Below are 23,568 nucleotides of genomic sequence, written 5' to 3'. Positions count from 1 at the left end.
GCAGGATTACCCCTCTCGAACTGCTGGCCATGCTTCTCTTGATGCAGCCCAGGACACAGTTGGCCCTCTGGGCTGCCAGCGCACATTGCCGGCTCCTGTCCAGCCTTTCAGCTATCAGTACCCCCAAGTGCCTCTCAGCAGGGCTGCTCTCGATTCTTTCATCCCCTAGCCTATATTGATACAGGGTATTACCCTGACCCAGGTGTAGGACCTTGCACTTGGCCTTGTTGAACCTCATGAGGTTCACACAGGTCCACCTCTCCAGCTTGTCCAGGTCCCTCTGGGTGGCATCCCATCCTTCTGGTGTATCAACCATACCACTCAGCTTGGTGTAATCTGCAAAGGTGCTGAGGGTACACTCGATGTCGCTGTCCATGTCATTGATAAATATATTGAACAGCCCTGGTCCCAGTACGGGCCCCTGAGGGACTCCACTCATCACTGGTCTCCATCCGGACATTGAGCCGTTGACCATTAGCCTTTGGCTGCGACCATCCAACCAATTCCTTATCCAGCAAAGAGTCCACCCATTAAATCCATGGCTCTCCAATTTATAGAGAAGTATGGTGTGGGGGGACCGTGTCAAATATTTCTACAAAATATTCCTGTAGAAACCAAAACATTATCTTCATTTCACTTTCTTCAAGCGCGTCCTCTGTGCTTGCCAGAAAGAATCACAGAATGGTAGGGGTTGGAAGGGACCTCTGTGGGTCACCTAGTTCAACCCCCTGCCGAAGCAGGGTCACCTACAGCAGGCTGCGCAGGACCTTGTCCAGGCGGGTCTTGAATATCTCCAGAGAAGGAGACTCCACAACCTCCCTAGGCAGCCTGTTCCAGTGCTCCGTCACCGTCAGAGGGAAGAAGTTCTTCCTCATGTTCAGCTGGAACTTCCTATGCTTCAGTTTCTGCCCCTTGGCCCTCGTCCTGTCGCTGGGCACCACTGAAAAGAGTTTGGCCCCATCCTCCTGACACCCACCCTTCAGATATTTATAGGCATTTGTAACGTCCCCTCTCAGCCTTCTCTTCTTCAGGCTGAACAAGCCCATCTCCCTCAGACCTTCCTCATAGGACAGATGCTCCAGTCCCTTCATCATCCTCATAGCCCTCCGCTGGACTCTCTCCAGTAGCTCTTCATCTTTCTTGAACTGGGGAGCCCAGAACTGGACACAGTACTCCAGATGGGGCCTCACTAGGGCAGAGTAGAGGGGAAGGAGAACCTCCCTCGACCTGATGGCCACACTCCTCCTAATGCACCCCAGGATCCCATTGGCCTTCTTGGCAACTAGGACACACCTCTGGCTCACGGTCAACTTGTCATCCACCAGCACACCCAGGTCTCTCTTCACAGAGCTGCTCTCCAGCAGGTACGCCACAAACCTGTACTGGTGCATGTGGTTGTTCTGCCCCAGGTGCAGGACCCTGCACTTGCCCTTGTTGAACTTCATCAGGTTCCTCTCTGCCCAACTTTCCAGCCTGTTTAGGTCTCGCTGAATGGCAGCACAGCCTGCTAGTGTATCCACCGCTTCTCCCAGTTTGGTGTCATCAGCAAACTTGCTGAGGGTACATTCTAACTCTTCATCCAGGTCATGGATGAAGAAGCTGAGCAAGACTTGGCCGAGCACTGACCCCTGGGGTGCCACTTGTTACAGGCCTCCAACTTGACTCAGCATCACTGATAACAATCCTCTGAGCTCTGCCATTCAGCCAGTTCTCAGTCCACCTCACCAACCACTCATCCAGCCCACACTTCCTGAGATATCTTAGGAGGATGTTACGGGAGACCGTGTTGAATGCCTTGCTGAAGTCGAGATAGACAACATCCACTACTCTCCCTTCATCTACCAGCCAGTCATGCCATCGTAGAAAGCTATCAGATTGGTCAAGCATGATTTCCCCTTGGTGAATCCATGTTGACTACTCCTGATAACCTTCTTTTCCTGCACTTGCTTCATGATGACCTCTAGAATGAGTTGCTCCATCACCTTTCCCGGGATGGAGTTGAGGCTGATCGGCCCATAGTTCCCTGGGTCCTCCTTCGTGCCCTTTTTGAAGATTGGAGTGACATTGGCCTTTCTCCAGTCCTCGGGCACCTCTCCTGTCCTCCAGGACCTCTCAAAGATGATGGAGAGTGGCTCAGCAATGACATCCGCCAGCTCCCTCAGCACTCGTGGGTGCATTCCATCGGGGCCCATGGATTTGTGGACGTCCAGATCGCTTAATCGATCCCTCAAACAGTCCTCCTTGACCAAGGGAAAGTCATCTTCTCTGTAGGCTTCTTCTCTTACCTCTGGGGCCTGGGATTCCTGAAGGCCAGTGTTAGCACTGAAGACTGAAGCAAAGAAGGCATTCAATAGCTCTGCGTTCTCTGCGTTCTCCGTCACCAGGACACCCGCCTCATTCAACAGCGGCCCCACATTGTCCCCAACCTTCGTTTTGCTACTGATGTAGTTGAAAAAACCCTTCTTGTTGTTTTTCACATCCCTTGCCAGCTTCAATTCCAGGTGGGCTTTGGCCTTCCTCGTCACATCCCTGCATGCTCTCACCACATTCCTGTACTTTTCCCAAGTGGCCTGTCCCTCTTTCCACATTCCATGGACCTTTCTCTTCCACCTGATCTCCACTAGAAGCGACTTGTTCAACCATGCAGGTCTCCTGCTTTCTTTCTAGATTTCTTTCTCAGGGGGATGCACCACTCCTGAGCATGGAGGAAGTGTCCTTTAAAGAACGACCAGCACTCATGGACCCCCCTGCCTTCGAGAGCCCTGGCCCACGGGATTCCTCCCAGTAGCTCCTTGAAGAGGCCAAAGTTAGCCCTCCTGAGGTCCAGAGTTTTGATCCTGCTTATCGCCCTGCTTCCTCCATGCAGGATCCTGAATTCGACCATTTCATGGTCACTGCAGCCGAGTTTACCTCCAACCTTCACATCCTCCACCAGTCCCTCCTTGTTTGTTAATACAAGGTCCAGCAGAGCGCCTTTCCTTGTTGGTTCCTCCACCACTTGCATCAGAAAGTTATCATCGATGCTCTGTAGGAACCTCCTGGATTGCGCCTGCCTAGCTGTGTGGTCTTCCAAGCTGATGTCAGGGTGATTGATGTTCCCCATGAGAACCAGGGTCTATGACTGTGAGGCTGCTTGTAGCTGCCTGTAGAAGGCCTCATCATCTTCCTCCTCCTGGTCAGGTGGCCTGTAGTACACACCCACTGTAATGTCACCTGTCCAGGCTAAGAAGGAATTAGGAACACAGCAGGATTTAATGAGTTTTGAAAAGGAAATGAAAAAAAGTGATAATTACGCAAAGTCACTGAGTAAGCTATGAGCATTTCAGTGTGCATCATTAGAGTGTGCCTTTTGTGGCTGTATGCTTGCCTCCATTTAAGGGCAGAGACAGGAGAAAACAGTTTCTTTTAAATGTTGCAGCCATATTGGTAATTAAAACCAGCACATATGTCTTTGATTGAGGCTGAGGGCATTGCAGAGGAACTCAGACTGTGGCTTGCAGCCTGTTGGAAAGGAATAGCAACAACCCTTCAGCTTCACTGCTGCTGCGAAGGATCCTTCTGCACATCTATTTCTTTGCGCTGATTCCCTTCAGACCACCACTGGTCAGAGACTGGTGAGTATTGTGGCAGCCTCCAGTGAATAGTGGAACAAGTGAGATCATTTTGAAGAGCTTTAAAAGACTGTACTTGGTCTTTTTGAAGTGACTGTTTCTGATGGAGTAGGTTTTATCTTCTAATTATTTTTACACATAAAAGGAGGAAACCTCAAGAAAAAAGCATATTGTTAAAAAAAGGCTTCGCCTATACTGATAGACTAGGACTGGACAATGTAGACAAGACCTGATGTGTTCATCTCTGTGATTATTGTCTAATCTCTGGCAAAGACCAGGCTCAGCTGAGGAAAGAGTACATGCAAGGGTCTACTGGCAGTCAGTGCGAGGCCACCCTGCTACAGGGTAGACACTTCAGCCACAGGGATGCCATGCCAATTGACGATAAGACCAAAGCAGAGGCTCTGGCCTGTTTTATTTGCAAGTATTGATGTAGCTAAAGGCCTGCAGATCCCTGGCCACATCTGAGTTCGTGACTGAGGCATGCTCCTGGTGCTTCTGGTGCCCAGGGTGCAGGTAACAGAGACAAACTTGGCTCTCGGCCTGTTCTCCCCCCAGAATATGATGTCACTCAGCTCAGCAGACATTGGAATTCATCTCATCATGAGAAGTGTCACTACACAATATTTGCAGATTATTAAGGCACTAGAAATCATGACTGTTGATAAACTAGAGGTTTGTGTCATATGCCACATATTTTCAGACAGAAAGAGATTTTAACTAGGGAGACTCTTCAAACAGTAGGTGGAAAACACAAGGATTCAAATCAGGAATTGGATAATGCTAAGCAGCTTTCATCTACTTTAATTAGAGATAATGTTTTTCCTAATAATAAAATTGAATTTATGAAAATCAGTTTAAAAGGGTGAATTTTTTAATACTTAGAGAAAAATACTTTTATATGTTGAGAACTTTTCCAGGGTATAAAATCTAAAAGAAAATTTCTTCATTAGTATGTTCTGACCTATATCTCAGGTTGGAAATATCTGATTAATCTAATTACTAACAAAAAAATCCTATTAAATAACATGTATCCATCAATTATTTATTAGCATAAATAATCCAAATTTATAGATCTGTCATCAGATTTAAACACAAAGACAAAACCTGAAATTTTTCCACATCCAATTATCTAGAACATATGATGAAAAGTATTTTTTCCTTAAAATACAAAATAAAGACTACCACATATGTTGTTGAAATTGTACTTCAAATTGCATTTCCTTATCAGTTTGCTTACAGGCAGATTAAAGTGTTTCTTTATTTGAATTTGCCTGAACTCTAAGATAATCACAGAATCATAGAATGCGTCAGGTTGGAAGGGACTTTTAAATGTCATCTAGCCCAACCCCCCTCCAGTGAGCAGGGACATCTTCTAGACCAGGTTGCTCAGAGCCCTGTCCAACCTGACCTTGAATGTTTCCAGGGATGGGGCCTCCACTACCTCTCTGGGCAATCTATTCTAGTGTTTCACCACCCTTATCATAAAAAATTTCTTCCTTATATCTAGCCTAAATCTACCCTCACTTAGTTTATAGCCATTGCTTCTTGTCCTATAGCAACAAGCCCTGCTGAAAATATTTTTCCCATCTTTCCGATAGGCCCCCTTTTCCTCCGCCAGTACTCCTAAGTCCTTTTCGGCAGGGCTGCTCACAATCCCCTCATCCCTCAGCCTGTATTCATAGCAGGGGTTGCCCCAACCCAGGTGCAGGACCTTGCACTTCACCTTGTTGAGCCTCTTGAGGTTCACATGGGCCCAGTACTAAAGCTTGTCCAGGTCCCTCTGGATGGCATCCCGTCCCTCTGGTGTGTCAGCTGCACCACTTAGCTTGGTGTCATCTGCAAACTTGCTAAGGGTGCATTTGATCTCACTGTCTAAAAGTCATTGATCAAAATACTGAACAACACTGGTGCCAGTACGGACCCCTGAGGGACACCACTCTTCACTGGCATTCACTTGGACATCGAGCCATTGACCGTCACCGTCTGGCTGTGACCTTCCAACCAATTCCTTAGCCACCAAACAGTTCACTCATCAAATCCATATTTCTACAATTTAGAGAGTAAGATGTTGTGAGGGACTGTGTCAAAGGCCTTACAGAAGACCAGATGGATCACATCCGTAGATCTTCCCTTGTCCACTGATGTGGTCACACCACCACTGAAAGCCACGAGGTGGGTCAGGCAAGACTTGCCCTTGGTGAAGCCATGCTGGCTGTCTCACATCATCTCCCTGTCCTCCATCTGCCTTAGCATAGCTTCTAGGAGGATTTGCTCCATGATCTTCCCAGGCACAGAGGTGAGGCTGACAGGTCGATAGTTCCCAGGGTCCTCCTTCCTACCCTTTTTAAAAATGCGCTCAATGTTTCCCTTCCTCCAGTCACTGTGGACTCCACCTGACTGCCACGACCTTTCAGATATCATGGAGGGGAGCTTGGCTATGACATCAGCGAAATTCCTCAGGACTCTGGGATGCATCTCGTCAGGTCGCACAGACTTATGTATGTTCAGGTTCCTCAGGTGGTCCCGAATCTGCTCTTCCCTTACAGTGGGAAGGGATTTTCCTCTCTGGTCCCCATCTGGTAGTCCATCAGCTGGGGAGGGGCGAGGAGAGCAGTTGCCAGTGAAGACTGAGGCAAAAAAGTTGTGGAGTACCTCAGCCCTCTCCTCATCTGTTGATAGGAGATTGCCATTCTTTCTCATTGGGGTCACGCTTTCTTTAATCTTTCTTTTCTGGCTGACATACCTGTAGAAGTCCTTCTTGTTATTCTTTGTATCACTTGCCAAGTTCAGCTCCAGCCGTGCCTTGGACCTCCTCACCTCATCCCTACACAACCAGGCAGCATCCCTGTTCTTTTCCCAGGATACCTGTCACTGCTTCCACTGTCTGTGCAGTTTCCTCTTGCCCTTTAGTTTGACCAGCAGGTCTTGGCTCAGCCATGCCAGTCTTTTTCCTTCCTTGCCTGACCTCTTACACCTGGGAACTGATTGCTCCTGTGCTCTATGGAAAGCGTCCTTAAAGATCTGCCAGCTCCGTTCTGCCCCCCTGTCCCTGAGGACAGTTTCCCAGGGAGTCCTACTGACTAACTCCTTGACGATCTGGAAGTCTGCTTTCCTAAAGTTTAGGGTCCTGACTACACTCCTCACCTTTCCCGTATCCCTCAGGACTGTGAACTCCACCAATGTATGATCACTGCAGCCCAGGCTGCCTCTTCTGTTGATGCCACTGATGAGCTCACTTGCATTGGTGAGCATCAGGTCCAGTATTGCATCCCCTCAGGTAGGGGTGTCAATTACCTGGCTTAAAAAGTTATCCTCAATGCATTCTAGGGATCTCCTGGATTGCCTACCGCTCACCGTGCTACTTTTCCAGCTGATGTTGGGGTGGTTGAAGTCCCCCAGCAGGATGAGAGACTGTGAGCGTGAAGCCTCCTGGAGCTGGAGGAAGAAGGCTTCATCAGTAGGCTCCCCTTGATCAGGTGGCCTCTAGTAGACACCCACGACCAGGTTCCCTTTGTTGCCTGTTTGTCTCTGATTCTAACCCATAGGTTTTCGACCTGCTTGCGGCTATTCTTCAGAGACAGCTCTTCACACTGTATTGATTTCTTGATGTAGAGGGCAATGCCTCCACCCCTTTTCCCTGCCTGTCCCTTCTGAACAGCCAGTAGCCATCGATAGCCACGCTCCAGTCATGGGATTCATCCCACCAAGTTTCAGTAACGGCAATCATATCGTAGCTTTCTAGCAGCACAGTAGATTCCAGCTCTTCCTGTCTGTTTCCCATGTGACGTGCATTCGTGTAAAGATACTTCACCTGGGCCGTTGACTGTGTCACCTTCACAGAGGAACACCCCTTGTTTCCCTTGGGGTGTTTCACAGAAGCTTCCTTGTTGACACCTACTACTTCAGGAGCTCCCAGCTCATCTCTGCAAGACTTTGACTGTGCTGCAGTGTCCCCAGCACACCTCTAGGCAACAGGCTGAGGGCTCGTACTAGCACTCCGTCCCTCCAACCACTGTGTATCACCCCATAGTTTGTCACCAGCAGGCCCAGTGTGTTTCCCTTTCGCCTTCACATCTAGTTTAAAGTCCTGCCAATGAGCCCCGCAAGCTCCTGAGCAAAAGTCCTCTTTCCGCTTTGAGAAAGGTGAATCCCATCTGATGCCATCAAGTCTGGTGCTGTGTAGGCCATCCCATTGTCAAAAAAGCCAAAGCTGTGTCTGTGACACCAGCCACGGAGCCAAGTATTAATAGATTGTGTCCACCTGTTCCTTGCAACATCACCGCCCGCAACTGGAAGGAGTGAGGAAAAAATTACCTGTGCCCCGGATTCCCTCACTAGACGCCCCAAGACCCTGAAGTCTCTTTTGATCACCCTTGGGCTATGTACTGCAACTTTGTCCCCACCCACATGGAAGAGCAGTAACAGGTAGCAGTCCGAGGGCTGCACTAGGCTAGGAAGTTTCCTAGTGATGTCTCTCACCCGGGCTCCTGGGAAGCAGCAGACTTCCCTATGAGGAGGGTCTGCCCCGCATATTGGACCTTCTGTTTCCTTCAGAAGAGAGTCTCCTACAACTATGACCCTTCTTTTCTTCCTTGTGGATATTGTAGTAATACAGGGGGTGGGTCTTTTTGTTCTCCACGACTCCTCTGGTGCAGAAGGATTGACACCCACGTTGTCCACTGACTGGTCCTCCACAGCTAGAGACTCATACCTATTTTGCAAAGGCACCTAGGGAGGCGTGGTGGGCAAGGAGAGGGTTCGCTAGCTACCCCAATTGCAGACTTGTTTACACTCACCACTTCCCTTTAAGTCCCTGCCTACCTCCTGGTGGGGGGAGGATACCGGATCCCCTTGACCACAGCCTTTTTCTGGTGGTTGTCCCTGTTTGGGTTTCAAGGAGGTGAGAGCATGGCTCCACCAGTCTATCTCTCGCTCAGACTCCCTGATGCTTCTTAGCCCATTTATTTCATCTCTTAGCTCGGCCACCAGGCCGAGCTGATCACACCTTACATAGCTGTTCTCTCCTCTGCCATCGATTACCAGCACAAGCTGGTAGCACTCCCTGCAGCTGGAGACCTGGACAGCTGCATCTCTTCCTGGGAGTCCAGTCTGAGTTGAGACTTCCTGATGATAACTTTCTGATACAAGTGGTGGAGGAACCAACAAGGAAAAGCACTTTCCTGGACCTTGTACAAACAAACAAGGAGGCACTAGTTGAGGATATGAAGGTTGGAGGTAGACTTGGCTGCAGCGACCATGAAATGGTGGAGTTCAAGATCCTGTGTGGAGGAAACAGGGCAATAAGTAGGATCAAAACCTGGGACTTCAGGAGAGCTAACTTTGGCCTCTTCAAGGAGTTACTTGGAGGAGTCCTGTGGGTGCAAAAGGAAGACGAGGGACAATGTGGGGCCGCTGCTGAATGAGGTGAGTGTCCTGGTGACAAAGGATGCAGAGAAGGCAGAGTTACTGAATGCCTTCTTTGCTTCAGTTTTCAGTGCCAAGGCAGGCCCTCAGGAACCCCAGGCCCCGGAGGTAAGAGAAGAAGCCCACAGAGAAGATGACTTTCCCTTGGTCAAGGAGGACTGTGTGAGGGATCACTTAAGTGATCTAAAGGCCCACAAATCCATGGGCCCCGATGGAATGCACCCACGAGTGCTGAGAGAGCTGGCGGATGTCATTGCTGAGCCACTCTCCATCATCTTTGAGAGGTCCTGGAGGACAGGAGAGGTGCCCAAGCACTGAAGAAAGGCCAATGTCACTCCAATCTTCAAAAAGGGCACGAAGGAGGACCCAGGGAACTATAGGCCGGTCAGCCTCACCTCCATCCCGGGAAAGGTGATGGAGCAACTCATTCTAGAGGTCATCATGAAGCAAGTGCAGGAAAAGAAGGTTATCAGGAGTAGTCAACATGGATTCACCAAGGGGAAATCATGCTTGACCAATCTGATAGCTTTCTACGATGGCATGACTGGCTGGGTAGATGAAGGGAGAGTAGTGGATGTTGTCTACCTCGACTTCAGCAAGGCTTTCGACAATGTCTCCCATAACATCCTCCTAAGATATCTCAGGAAGTGTGGGCTGGATGAGTGGTTGGTGAGGTGGATTGAGAACTGGCTGAATGGCAGAACTCAGAGGATTGTCGTCAGCAGCGCTGAGTCTAGTTGGAGGCCTGTAACTAGTGGCGACCCCAGGGGTCAGTACTGGGCCCAGTCTTGTTTAACTTCTTCATCAACGACCTGGATGAAGAGTTAGCATGTACCCTCAGCAAGTTTGCTGATGACACCAAACTGGGAGGTGGGGTAGATACACCAGAAGGCTGTGCTGCCATTTAGCGTGACCTGGACAGGCTGGAAAGTTGGGCAGAGGGGAACCCAATGAAACTCAACATGGACAAGTGCAGGGTCCTGCATCTGGGGAGGAACAATCACATGCACCAGTACAGGCTAGGGGCAGACCTTCTGGAGAGCAGCTCTGTTGAAAGGGACCTCGGTGTTCTGGTGGACGACAGGTTAACCATGAGCCAGCAGTGTGCCCTGGCTGCCAAGAAAGCCAATGGGATCCTGGGGTGCATTAGGAGGATTGTGGCCAGCAGGATGAGGGAAGTTCTCCTTCCCCTCTACACTGCCCTGGTGAGGCCCCATCTGGAGTACTGTGTCCAGTTCTGGGCTCCCCAGTTCAAGAAAGATGAGGAGCTACTGGAGAGAGTCCAGTGGAGGGCTACATGGGATGATGAGGGGACTGGAACATCTCCCCTACAAGGAGAGGCTGAGGGAGCTGGGCTTGTTCAGCCTGAAGAAGAGAAGGGTGCGAGGGGACCTAATAAATGCCTATAAATATCTGAAGGGTGGGTGTCAGGAGGATGGGGCCAAGCTCTTTTCAGTAGTGCCCTGTGACAGGACGAAGGCCAACGGGCACAAACTGAAGCACAGGAAGCTCCGTCTGAATATGAGGAAGAACTTCTTCCCTCTGAGGGTGATGGAGCACTGGAACAGGCTGCCCAGGGAGGTTGTGGAGTCTCCTTCTCTGGAGATATTCAAGACCCGCCTGGACAAGGTCCTGCGCAGCCTGCTGTAGGTGACCCTGCTTCGGCAGGGGGTTTGGACTAGATGAGCCACAGAGGTCCCTTCCAACCCCTACCATTCTGTGATTGTGTGGACAAAGCTGGCAAGTAATATGTATTCTAGAAAGACATATGGGGCAGAACCCTATTTGTGGGTGAAGCAGATATCCATGCGGAAGAGAGGCTAGGTCCAAAGTCCAAGTACCTTCCCTGACAAGTCTCTCTTCAGCTGTGTAGGCTTTGGGTTGTAACTCCGGGGTGTGAAGCAGGGGCGTGTACAGTCCATACAGCCAAACTGTGTTTGCCCATGGAGCAGTGTGGGTCTTTACACTGCTCACTGAGACAAGCCCATGGTTTGTGTAAACTCCTAAAATGGTTTTGGGCATAGTTGGCAGTTTCTCCTAGCTCAAAACTGTGTAAGGGATCATACCAACATTAAACAGTATGGAAATGTGGGACCTTGTGATCAGTCCTGGACTTTCATACTTTACTATTACAAAGACAGCTGAAGTTGTTACCACCAGGAAGAGAGAGGGAAGAAGCTTGTTTGCAAGGGAATATGTTTTGTCATTCGTTCTAATGATTCCCGGCTATTTTTATGTACAGTAGTTAGTTTTTAGACTGATGAGAAGGAGTCTCATTTGTGCAGATGGGAAATGCTTATTATGCTAATAGTGTTCTGCATTGTTAGTGGAGATTATTAGACAGAGATGTTAGAAATGCCTCTAGTGGAATTAAGTAGGTGACAAGGTAAAACGAAGAGATAAATGACAACAGTGATTAAGAAATGGATTGTGCTGAGTACAGCAGTGCAAAGGAAGAGGGGAAAGGAACTACTCTTACAAGAAATTGTTCAATCAGTGATGTATCTAAGAAAAAGATACATAAGAGATGGTTTACCTAGATGATACCAAACACTGCCTGTGAGATCACATATGATGTTTAATCTGGACAAAGCTGAGAGAAATGTCAAAATGGTCAGAAAGGAGAAAAAACAGAACACCTGAAAGTAAAGAAACCACAGACAGGCTTGTGTTCTACAATTAATATACTCTGCCAAATACCTGTATTATGTCTGGCCAACTATATATTTTAACATGCAATTTAGTGAAACGTGCTATTCATCTTCTCTGAACTTATAATAAATCAGGAAAATCCAACATTAAAGATAGATGTGCAGGCTGCATAGTCACACGAATTTCTCGTACTGCATTGAAAACTGCTTCTCTTTGGCATGTTGTTTCCGTACCTAGATCAATTGTTCCAGCTGGAAGATGGTACTTGTGACTGCAGTCTGAAAATTAGGCATTGGGCTTTGTTTCTGAAGCAACACGTCACCAGCCTAACTATGATGAAAACTTTCACTAAATGTTTGATGGAAATCAATGCACATTCATAAAGTGCTATTGCAGCATTGCAGTTTGATATGACAGAACTAGTCATGGTAAATAAATGATTCAAGGAAAGTGGCTTTTTTCCTTGTCTGTGAATCAGCAGTGAATCAGTCCTGCCAATATATTGATTATTCTTAATTATTCAGGATGGATAAAAGCTTTCCTTGTTATGTCAGTTACCATCACATGGCATGTTCAAATATTGATCATTTTGACTGTTCACACTTGCAGTATGTGACAGATCACTTAAGTTTCTGGAGTTGTTTCGACTCTCTCATCATATGCCTGAAACTTCCATGAGAGGCAGAAGAGTGGTGAACAGCAAATAGTTGTTAAATGACAACAAATGTTCTTGTTTGCATTCAAGCTTTCCTGCTTTTGTACCTGGCAGGCAATACAATGATTACTTTTTTCTCCCTGAGATTGAATATATTTAAGCAGAAAATTCTGATGGGACGAACGCTGCTTCCTTTGGATTAATTCTGTATAATATCTGTGGCTTCCTAGTAGAAATAATCATGAATGCAAAGGCTTATTGACTGATAATTCACCCTGATTCATCATAAAATGGATCCTGAAAGGGAGGTATGTGAAGTAGCTGTTTGCTGATTTCCATAACCACTGAAGAACCCCGTGCACTGCCTGACTTTATTTCCTCCTGTTCTGGTTGTGTTGATGGAGGGCCAGATTCCTTGGTGTACTTGGCCAAAATGTGGGACTATCTGTCTCTCTAAATGCATGGGTTAGGGGTTGGTGTGCCTTCTGTTGCTTCAGTACCTGAATGCCTCATAATCTTTAAAGCCTCTGAGAGGGCAAATACAATTATCTCCTTTCATAGATGGGAAACTGGAGCAAAGAAAGACTCCATGGCTTGTCTTATGTGACATAGGAAGTTTGCAGTCAAACAAGGAACAAAACAAAATTTCCATGTTCTGGGCCTTAAACATCTAGGACTTAAACATACTTTCATTTTGATAATGGAGGAGCTACTTGAACTGCAAGGAGCAACAAGAAAGGTCATCTCGCATGAGGAGATGCCCAGGACACAGAAAGTGTCCTTAGCTCATTTTGGTGATTGATATGAGGGGAAGAGGAGAGGGAAAGGCTGTTTCATTTTTGCTGAAAAACTATTCAGAACAGACAGTGAATGTATATGTTTTTAGATGGTGATGCCGATGTACATTGGTGTAAGCAAGGAGGAATCACCTCTGTCCTGCTAAGAGAAATTTGTTATTCCACTCCTTTCTGACACTGAAGATCAGGCAAGGAAAGTTCATTGGGTGACCTAGCAGGAAAGGATGAGCTCTCTCTGGCGGGAAGGCAGTAGGAAATATTTCTTTCGGAGTGGGAAGTTCTAGTTTTAGACACCATCAGTTTTGATGAGACTGCTTCATGAAGTTGGACTGTTTCTAGTAAAAGAAGAAAAGACATTTAACATGAGGGCCTACACAGAGTCCTTCAATATTTCTTTAGGTGCAAGCAGCTCTTTGCTGTGTCTCTCTGAAGAAAGATGGCAGCAAGGTGATATTTCCTTTGGGTTGTCACAGCTATGAAGAACAACTGTCACTGTGGAGAATATTTCTGTACCAGAAGTGACTCCGTGAATCCAAGTTGCCTCTGATATAGCACATTTTGCAATACAATCAATTATTGTCGTAATTTACAAATAACAGAGACAGCCTTACAAGGCAACTTCTTTTTTTAAGTAGAGAGTAGACGTAGACACAATATTCTCTCTTTTGCTACTCAGCCAGTTCCCACAATGTCACAAAAGCATTATCATGAGGCTAAGCCTCCAACTGTGATTCTGACCTCTGTCCTTCCTGGACAGTAAAGAAATCAGTCAATACTTCAGACCTTGCAAACAGCAGGCTTTGATGGGGGTACCTTAAAGCCTGTAATGCTCCAGACTTGTGATCTGAAAAAAAACCCGCATACCTGCATGTATTCCTGGACAATATGAGTCTCAAAACCCACCACTCAACCTGTTTCTTTTATAAATAAGGTGACTAAGAGGTTAGTAAAATACTATCCCAGTCACTTCACTGTCTCCTTGGATCTTTCTCAGGCTTCAGATTTACATACAACACAGATAGAAATTCCTTTGGGAAATTCTAACTTTGCAAAAATGTTTGGATTCTTATAAAGGAAAAGTAGCCAAACATTTTTACAGAATCACAGAACCACAGAATCAGAGGATGGTAGGAGTTGGAAGGGACCTCTGTGGGTCACAGAATCACAGAATCACAGAATAGTAGGGGCTGGAAGGGACCTCTGTGGGTCATCTAGTCCAACCCTCCTGCTGAAGCAGGGTCACCTACAGCAGGCTGCACAGGACCTTGTCCAGGCGGGTCTTGAATATCTCCAGAGAAGGAGACTCCACCACCTCCCTGGGCAGCCTGTTCCAGTGCTCCGTCACCGTCAGAGGGAAGAAGTTCTTCCTCATGTTCAGACGGAACTTCCTGTGCCTGAGTTTGTGCCCATTGCCCCTTGTCCTGTCACTGGGCACCACTGAAAAGAGCTTGTCCCCATCCTCCTGACACCCACCCTTCAGATATTTGTAGGCATTTATAAGGTCCCCTCGCAGCCTTTTCTTCAGGCTGAACAAGCCCAGCTCCCTCAGCCTCTCCTTGTAGGGGAGATGTTCCAGTCCCCTCATCATTCTTGTAGCCCTGCGCTGGACTCTCTCCAGTAGCTCTTCATCTTTCTTCACAGAATCACAGAATCACAGAATCACAGAATCACAGAAGAGTAGGGGTTGGAAGGGACCTCTGTGGGTCATCTAGTCCAATCCCCCTGCCGAAGCAGGGTCACCTACAGCAGGCTGCACAGGACCTTGTCCAGGCGGGTCTTGAATATCTCCAGAGAAGGAGACTCCACAACCTCCCAGGGCAGCCTGTTCCAGTGCTCCGTCACTCTCAGAGGGAAGAAGTTCTTCCTCATGTTCAGACGGAACTTCCCGTGCCTCAGTTTGTGCACATTGCCCCTTGTCCTGTCACTGGGCACCACTGAAAAGAGCTTGTCCCCATCCTCCTGACACCCACCCTTCAGATATTTGTAAGCATTTATAAGGTCCCCTCGCAGCCTTCTCTTCTTCAGGCTGAACAAGCCCAGTTCCCTCAACCTCTCCTCATAGGGGAGATGCTCCAGTCCCCTCATCATCCTCGTAGCCCTCCGCTGGACTCTCTCCAGTAGCTCTTCATCTTTCTTGAACTGAGGAGCCCAGAACTGGACAGAGTACTCCAGATGAGGCCTCACTAGGGCAGTGTAGAGGGGAAGGAGAACCTCCCTCGTCTTGATGGCCACACTCTTCTTGATGCACCCCAGGATCCCTTTGGCTTTCTTGGCAGCCAGGGCACACTGCTGGCTCATGGTTAACCTGTCGTCCACCAGGACACCCAGGTCCCTCTCCGCAGAGCTGCTCTTCAGCAGGTCCACCCCAAGCCTGTACTGGTGCATGAGGTTGTTCCTCCCCAGGTGCAGGACCCTGCATTTGCCTTTGTTGAACCTCATCAGGTTCCTCTCTGCCCAGCTTTCCAGCCTATCCAGGTCACGCTAAATGGCAGCACAGCCTTCTGGTGTATCTACCACACCTCCCAGTTTGGTGTCATCAGCGAACTTGCTGAGGGTACATTCTAACTCTTCATCCAGGTCGTTGATGAAGAAGTTAAACAAGACTGGGCCGAGCCCTGACCCCTGGGGGACACCACTAGTTACAGGACTCCAACTAGACTCAGCGCTGCTGATGACAACCCTGTGAGCTCTGCCATTCAGCCAGTTCTCAATCCACCTCACTAACCACTCATCCAGCCCACTCTTCCTGAGCTTCCCTAGGAGGATGCTATGGGAGACTGTGTCGAAAGCCTTGCTGAAGTCGAGGTAGACAACATCCACTACTCTCCCTTCATCTACCCAGCTGGTCATGCTATTGTAGAAAGCTATCAGATTGGTCAAGCATGATTTCCCCTTGGTGAATCCATGTTGACTACTCCTGATAACCTTCTTTTCCTGCACTTGCTTGATGATGACCTCTAGAATGAGTTGCTCCATCACCTTTCCCGGGATGGAGGTGAGGCTGATCGGCCTGTAGTTCCCTGGGTCCTCCTTCGTGCCCTTTTTGAAGATTGGAGTGACACTGGCCTTTCTTCAGTGCTTGGGCACCTCTCCTGTCCTCCAGGACCTCTCAAAGATGATGGAGAGTGGCTCAGCGATGACATCCGCCAGCTCCCTCAGCACTCGTGGGTGCATTCCATCGGGGTCCATGGATTTGTCGGTGTCCAGATTGCTTAAGCGATCCCTCACGCAGTCCTCCTCGACCAAGGGAAAGTCATCCTCTCTGTAGGCTTCCTCTCTTACCTCCTGGATTCCTGAGGGCCTGCCTTTGTATTAAAGACTGAAGCAAAGAATGCATTCAGTAACTCAGATGCCTTCTCTGCATCCTTTGTCACCAGGACACCCACCTCATTCAGCAGTGATCCCACATTGTCCCTAGTCTTCCGTGTAATACTGATGTAGTTGAAGAAGTCCTTCTTGTTTTTTTTCACATCCCTTGCCAGCTGCAATTCCAGATGGGCCTTGGCCTTCCTCATTGCATCCCTGCATGCTCTGACAACATTCCTGTACTCTTCCCAAGTGACCTGTCCCTCTTTGCACATTCCATGGACATTTCGGGATAAGGCAATCTGAATTGAAACTGCAGCATTTAATTCTGGGCTGTTGTATTTTCATTTATGTTCTGTTCACCTGCTAAGTTGGGTCCTCAAAGTTTTGTTTCAGATATCGTGGAATATCTGGAGATTTGTGTTATAAAGTAGAACATGAAGAATACTAGTCACTGCAGTAACTAGTCCAGGTATGATGAATTCTTAAATGAAGCCAAAGTGAAACATGGTGATTGAATTCATAAACTGAACTTAAACCTCTCAGTCAAATACTACTATTATACTGTATTTTGAATTTTTACGATTATGTCATTTCCATTCCATTAAAGAGCAGTTTTTGTCATTGTGTATCCATCACAGGACCGTAAACTTTCTGCAGAATAAAAATTCCTATTTCTACTTATCACTTGCAAACCTGGCAACAATTGTGTGTACTTTTTGGCTTTTCAGATTCATTTATTACATGAAAAATGAAACAGTTATCCCAGAGAATTCTGCTTAATGGAATAAACCAGCACACATAAAAACCATCTGAAAATATTTACCCGAATTATTATATATTTTAATAGATCTTGACATTGGCTGGCAAAGAGTAAATGTATTTCATTTACTTGGTTAGCCAAGTGCTTACTTTCCCGCTAGATAAATAGTAGATGACAGTGGTTCTCTAGATCAAGTGAAGAACTAAAGTGAGGGCTGAGATGTGCTGAGAGGGCGACCACAGGATCCCTTAATGAAAGTACAAGCCTGATTTCATGTTCTCCTCCACAAGTTCAGTCAATGTAATCACTGGAGATGTATTGGCACTTGTGTGTATTCTGTGCTGCTGTTAACTTCTTTTTCATTCCCTCCAGAAAAGCTCAGAGTAACTACACTCCTAATCCAGCTGTCTCAGGAGCCTTCACATAGATGAACAATTCCAGATTATCATCTGCCTAAAATTCAATGTAGAGCTGTATAAGAAACACTGTTTCCATCTAGTAGAATGGATCCAGTCTTTATGGATTTTTCACTCTCTGGGATGATCAGGGATCTTATAAAGCCATTTGGTAGAGAACAGAAGGGAAAGAAAATGAAGCATGAGTTAAAGGATTTATGTTCAAATCCCTGCTCTGAATAAGAACATTGTGGCTAAAATACCCCTGTGATTTGGGAAATGGTGAAAGGTAATTCATAAGCCAGTGTGAACATGTAGTTTTTACTGCTTCATTCTGTGCCAGTTGCCCAGGACTTCAAAGTTTGAATCAAAGTTTCTGTTGTTAAAATTTTCTGTGAGCTGGTTTTCTCTTTCTGAATGTTTACCTCTTCTCCACGACAATCAGAGCCTTTGGTGGGTACCTTCCGCCAGTGAAGCTGCTGCTGTCTAAGAACAAGCTAGTGAACTCAAAAACTTTCACATAGCTGGATTTGAGCTATAGAGTTCACAATGGATTAGGAAACCTGTAGAGGTGAGCATTTGCAATCTAAGCAACAATATTTTTCTCTTTGTATTTTCATTTAATGCAAAAATTTCAGTCTTTGTCTGTCTTAAAACACATTTGAATACAAATGAAAATCAGGAACAGTGTGTCTAGTTCACTTCTCTTGCATGTAAGAAAGGAAGAAGGCGGCATGACAAAGATTGTAATGTCTAGGTTTAAACATTTAATAAATTTTCAAATGTAAAACCAGGAAGGCTGTAAGGTAGATTAATACTTCTCTTTACAGTAATATATATCCAATTAAGTACTACTTCTGTAAGTGTAAGAAAAAACAGACATATCTTCATAGATTTATATATTACTAAGTCTGAAGATATTACTGTAATGATCTAGAGTAACTTACTTCATAACTTTGGATGTAGGACTTCCCTGAATTAATTACTACTTGAACTAGAGTATGGCTTGTAGAAAAGAATCTAATCTCAATTAACATCTTTAGCAATGCTTAAATAACAGGAATGTGACTAAATCATGGTAAAAGATGAAGGTAGATTCAGTAATGATTAGCTATGCTACATGTGCTGTCACCAGAGCACCAACCTCTATACAACTTTTTAAATGCCACTATAGACCAAATCCAATTTTAAAGAGTATGTGTGAAATATACTTGTTCTGTGTTTTCAATCCCCTAGATTGTTTTTTTTTTTAATATACATATATTTTTAAGAATTCAGAACAATTCCTTCTACTCAGATATTAGTTCCTGTCCTCTAAAACAGTCATGCCCAGATCTGGGAGACTTCCACAACAGGATCGTTTTGTAAGGCGTATGGTATGTCTTCACTGAAAGCAACTTACACACACAGAACTCTTCGCAAAGTTAAAATAATAATTAAAAATTAAAGACTGTGCACGCATCTCAAGATTTTGATTGCTCTCAGCAAATTAAGTTCTCAGTGTTAGGAAAGATTTATTACTGTTTTCAGTGTGTATATTTAAAATCAGTCTGGTATGCGTGTTTAAAGTAATAAGGTAGACATCAGAAAGTTAATGGTTTAATAACAGGTTGCCTAAGAATGCCAGGGCCCTTACAGTGATCTGAATGTAATTGACAGCTATTATTCTTCACTTAGGAGCAATGGCCCACCCCAGGAGCAATGAACAGACAAATCATACAGTATCATGTTCCTTCTTGAATGAACAACTTCAGGGGCCCATGGCTAGCTGCACGGCCTCTTGTTCAGCCGCAAAAGTGTCTTTTTATTTGTTTGAGGAAGTGCACCATTGAATACGGAGGTGAAAGAGAGGCCATTTCTCTTTTCTTTTTTTTTTTCCTTTTCCCCCTCAGCCTCAGAAAGGTCAGGAGCCTGCTTCATCTGTCATGCTTAATCAGCTGATGAAAACTCTGCTGATGCACGAGGTTGTGGCTCCTCTATTTTGAGCATAAATCTTAATGGAAGAATCATTCTGTAATGTGTTACTTCCTGAAATGTGGAGCTGCTCTTTTAGGAGTGTGCTGAAGGCTTCTGGTAGCATGGGTGTACAGTGTTTCTGGAGCTCTCCCAGGGCACCACACTTTTGTTGGGTGATATATGTGACAGCTTCCCAATTGCATACGATAAGGCATGAGGTCTCAGATTCCAGCAAAAGGGTGCAACAAAAGGACTAGATGTCCCAACTGGGATGTGAAACAAGTCATCATGACTACAGTTAACAGGGTGCTGCTGACTGAGGAACGAAGTTGGGAGTACATTTCAATTGCCAAAAAGCAGTTGCTCATTCCCTTCCAACCAGTCATCTTCTGATTCTAAGTGATTGAAGAATAGTGGAAAAATGCTGTGTAGCTATTAGAAGTTGGCAAGAGATGTGAAAGTGTTGAACTAGGGAGGAAGACGGAATCATGCAATGTTGGCAGAAGTGGTCCTTTGTCCTGGCTGGTAGGTCTGGCTGAGCATGCAGAGGGACAGTTACTGTCCCCGGCTTTTCAGTGACACATCTCTTTTAAAACCCTTTGATATCTTTGCGGTAAAAGATGTTGTTTCATTAAAATTATTTATCTATCTATCTGCCATGTTCTAGTTACTAGACTTCAGATATGACATTTTTTATACACAGACATTCCAGGAAGGCCCAAGAATTTCTCTCAGGAAGAAAGCCCTACAACAAAACACTGCAGCACCGTAAGATGCAGTGCCTTCTCTACCATCACAGAAGATGCTCAGAAAGCAAAAGGGGAGTGAGTTGCAACACAGAAATATGCTGTCCAAGATGGTCATGGATACTGCTATTTGCCACAGGATGGAGGAAAAGGAGACAATATCGAGCCTCACACAAAATGAAAGTTGTCTACAGCACTTCTCCTTTTTAATAAGCCTAATCTCCCAGAAACACACGACTGAAAAAAGAAAAGGAAATGATACCTAGGGACTTTGTGTGGGCTAAGAAATGGAGAAGCCTTGATGTGGCCTGTGTGAGGTATTCTGACAAGAAAATGTTTGCTACTTTAAAAAAACTCAACAGAACTGCCTCAATTTCAAGAAGGTTTTGTGCCATAGGCTGATGTGCAATTAAATTGTTCATCATTGTAATCACATACATAATGAACTGGTGAAGTCCAGCACGAAGAATGACAGAGCTGCAACAAAGAGCCTTCACAACAGCCTCTCTCTACCACAGTTTTATCTCATGAAATCGGGAGGTATTTCTCACTATATTACAATGTGCAAGAGAGCACAAGTGAGTGCACAGACAAGAGATATATTAGATGCATGGAGCATTCATCAGCTCTCCTCTGAAGTACACAGAATTCAAGGTCCTCGAGCTTTCCAAAATATTATATGAATACTGCCAGTCATTTCATGGCAACCTGAACTTGGAAATACTGCCTTGGGGTTAATATACACGGTACACCTTCAGAGAAGCTGAAGAACATTTAAATATACTACCACCTCAGACATAAGCCTGTGTGGAAACCATATCACGTTCTAACACAGATTTTCCAAACATACAGGCTGCAACCTCATGAAGACTCACAATGGCAATTTTGTTTCTGGTGCTAAGACAGAAGTTCAGTTTGCAACCACATGTAAAGTTGAAACTGGAAAGGATTTGGTAACTGCCATTCTAGTGACAAAATATGACTCTGCAAGTGGCAGCAATGTCTCAAGGTTGAGTGCATGTGTGCTCATGTGTGTGTGATTCATGTCACTCGTTCTCCACCTGCTGGTGGCATTTTTAAGGCCTGTAAACCCTAATGCCCCTGCTATGAGTGATGTGGAGGTTACCGCTAGTTAACCCCATACAAATGTGCAATCAGCTAATTGGAAAATTCTAATTAAGCCTGTGCTCACGATGCGGAGATCCATATATGAAAGACAGTCAGCTTGTCTGTATGACTGGCCCGCTTGCCACCAGAGAGTGACAATGGAGTTGGGCAAGCTTTCCTTTCCCAACCATTGGAGCATGGTGGCCTGGACGACTGTGTTGATGGCTGGCTTGCTGAGGGCCAATTTTTCTATTGCAGTCACCCTTGGTTCTTGCTGCCTGTTCATCCATGTTGCCCGTTCTCACTAATCACCATTTCAGAAACAAAATGAATGGGGGTGAACACAACTATCATTAGGAAAAATGATGAGAATTAAATATAATTAATAAACACTCCTATTACAGTGCATATGCATGCTGTGTGTCTAAAGTGGACTGAGTCTGAAAATTAGTACACCTCATTACCCAAATGAATTGGAATTACACAGCAGAACTTGCACTATTAATACAGCTTAAAGAAATCCTCAATTTTTTCTCATGTATATCTGTTTCCAGAAAACTATGTGCTTTTTAGTCAAAGAATATTAGAATGAACATTGCTAATCACATTAGTCCAGATGGTTGGCTCTCTTCTTGCCAAGTGGAAGTATTGTAACCTGTTTAATGTGCAATTTACATAAGCTTCATGTTAATAAAGATCCATGAGCTTGTGGACTTTTTCTCTACTCTTCTTTATTATGGGTTCAGTCCACAAAGGCAGAGCATAGTGCTTGTGACCGCCATTGATGCTGGCCTGCTGAAGCCAGGACTGCTCAATGCCTTGCCCCCAACCCTTTGTCCCTGTCTTCTCACATCAGCATGGGATCCTTTAATTGATCATTATCCCCTTCTGAAGTTAAAAGTACAGTTAGGAGTGTATATGCCAAGCCCATATAAATCTGTGGTAAAAGCTGGAGTGAAACCTAGCTCAGAATATAATTATCCTGTTATTGTGTGCATTCAGCCTGCATTCTTGGACCAGCTGGAATGTGTTAGAATTGTTTTGTGTTTATGGACTCTTCATCTAAACCTTACACAATTTAATTTTCTCTGGAAATTTACTAACTTTGAAGCTACTGTGCACCCTGTCCTACAGTCCAACTAGAATTTTCTGTGTGGCAGGTCACACTGTGCTGGCGATCACAACATATTTTTCTGATGGGTGGAATGATGTGCTTATACATTCCTGTTGGTATCTCTGTAACTCATAAGAGAAAAGTTTTTGGTGCCAAGAGCACATCTTCAGCAGGTTTGGCAGGTCGTACACCTTTCTGTTATCCAGCTGTTATGTGTAAAGAAATCATACAACCCCAAATCATCTGACATTAAATTATGGTCTTGGCTGTACATCCCCCACTTTTCCTGGACCTTCTAGAGATACCTATGGAAGGCAGAGACTACTTTTTTCTAGTCACTGTAGAAACTCACTATAAGAGTACTTGTGCTTTGAAAAGCTTGTTGTATGTACGAATGGGGCAGACACAAGCTGAACATGGGAAACAGGCAGAATTGTTTTCAAGGCCATATGGGAGTTTAAAGGTAGAAGTGCATGGCTCCTTCTACATGCTACCTAGATTAACAATAAAATCTAAGCCAAATCTGGAAAGAAGACCACCTGTGTCTGAACCATTTCTAATTTGGTAGATTGTTGGCCCTTGTGGGCTTGTTCTGTTAAAAGCACTACAACCTATTTAATTATTAATTTCACATTTAATACTTTGATATTTAATTGAAGTAATAACATTTCAAAATGTATTAAAGCCTATTGGGAGTATTCCCACAGGTATGGCGTAGTGGCAGAGAGTGCACATCTAAGTTTGCTGTGTAAAAGAGCACAACAAGATGCTGAGGGCTTAACGCTTTCTGTTGTTGAATTCAGTCTTCTTTGTCACTGCTGGAGAAAGTTTGGAGCTAACGAGATTAAAAATCGGATACCTCAGGATGTGTTTGTCCCACCCAGGAATTTGTTTTCAGCAAATCAACTACTAAACAAGACACCTTGCTGGAGAATGACAGAATTACAGAATGGTAGGGGTTGGAAGGGACCTCTGTTGGTCATCTAGTCCAACCCTCCTGCCGAAGCAGGGTCACCTACAGCAGGCTGTAGAGGACCTT

This window comes from Opisthocomus hoazin, chromosome 2, assembly GCF_030867145.1.
Source record: "Opisthocomus hoazin isolate bOpiHoa1 chromosome 2, bOpiHoa1.hap1, whole genome shotgun sequence".
NCBI classification, from domain to species: Eukaryota; Metazoa; Chordata; class Aves; order Opisthocomiformes; family Opisthocomidae; genus Opisthocomus; species Opisthocomus hoazin.
This window is presented reverse-complemented; position numbering follows the sequence as displayed.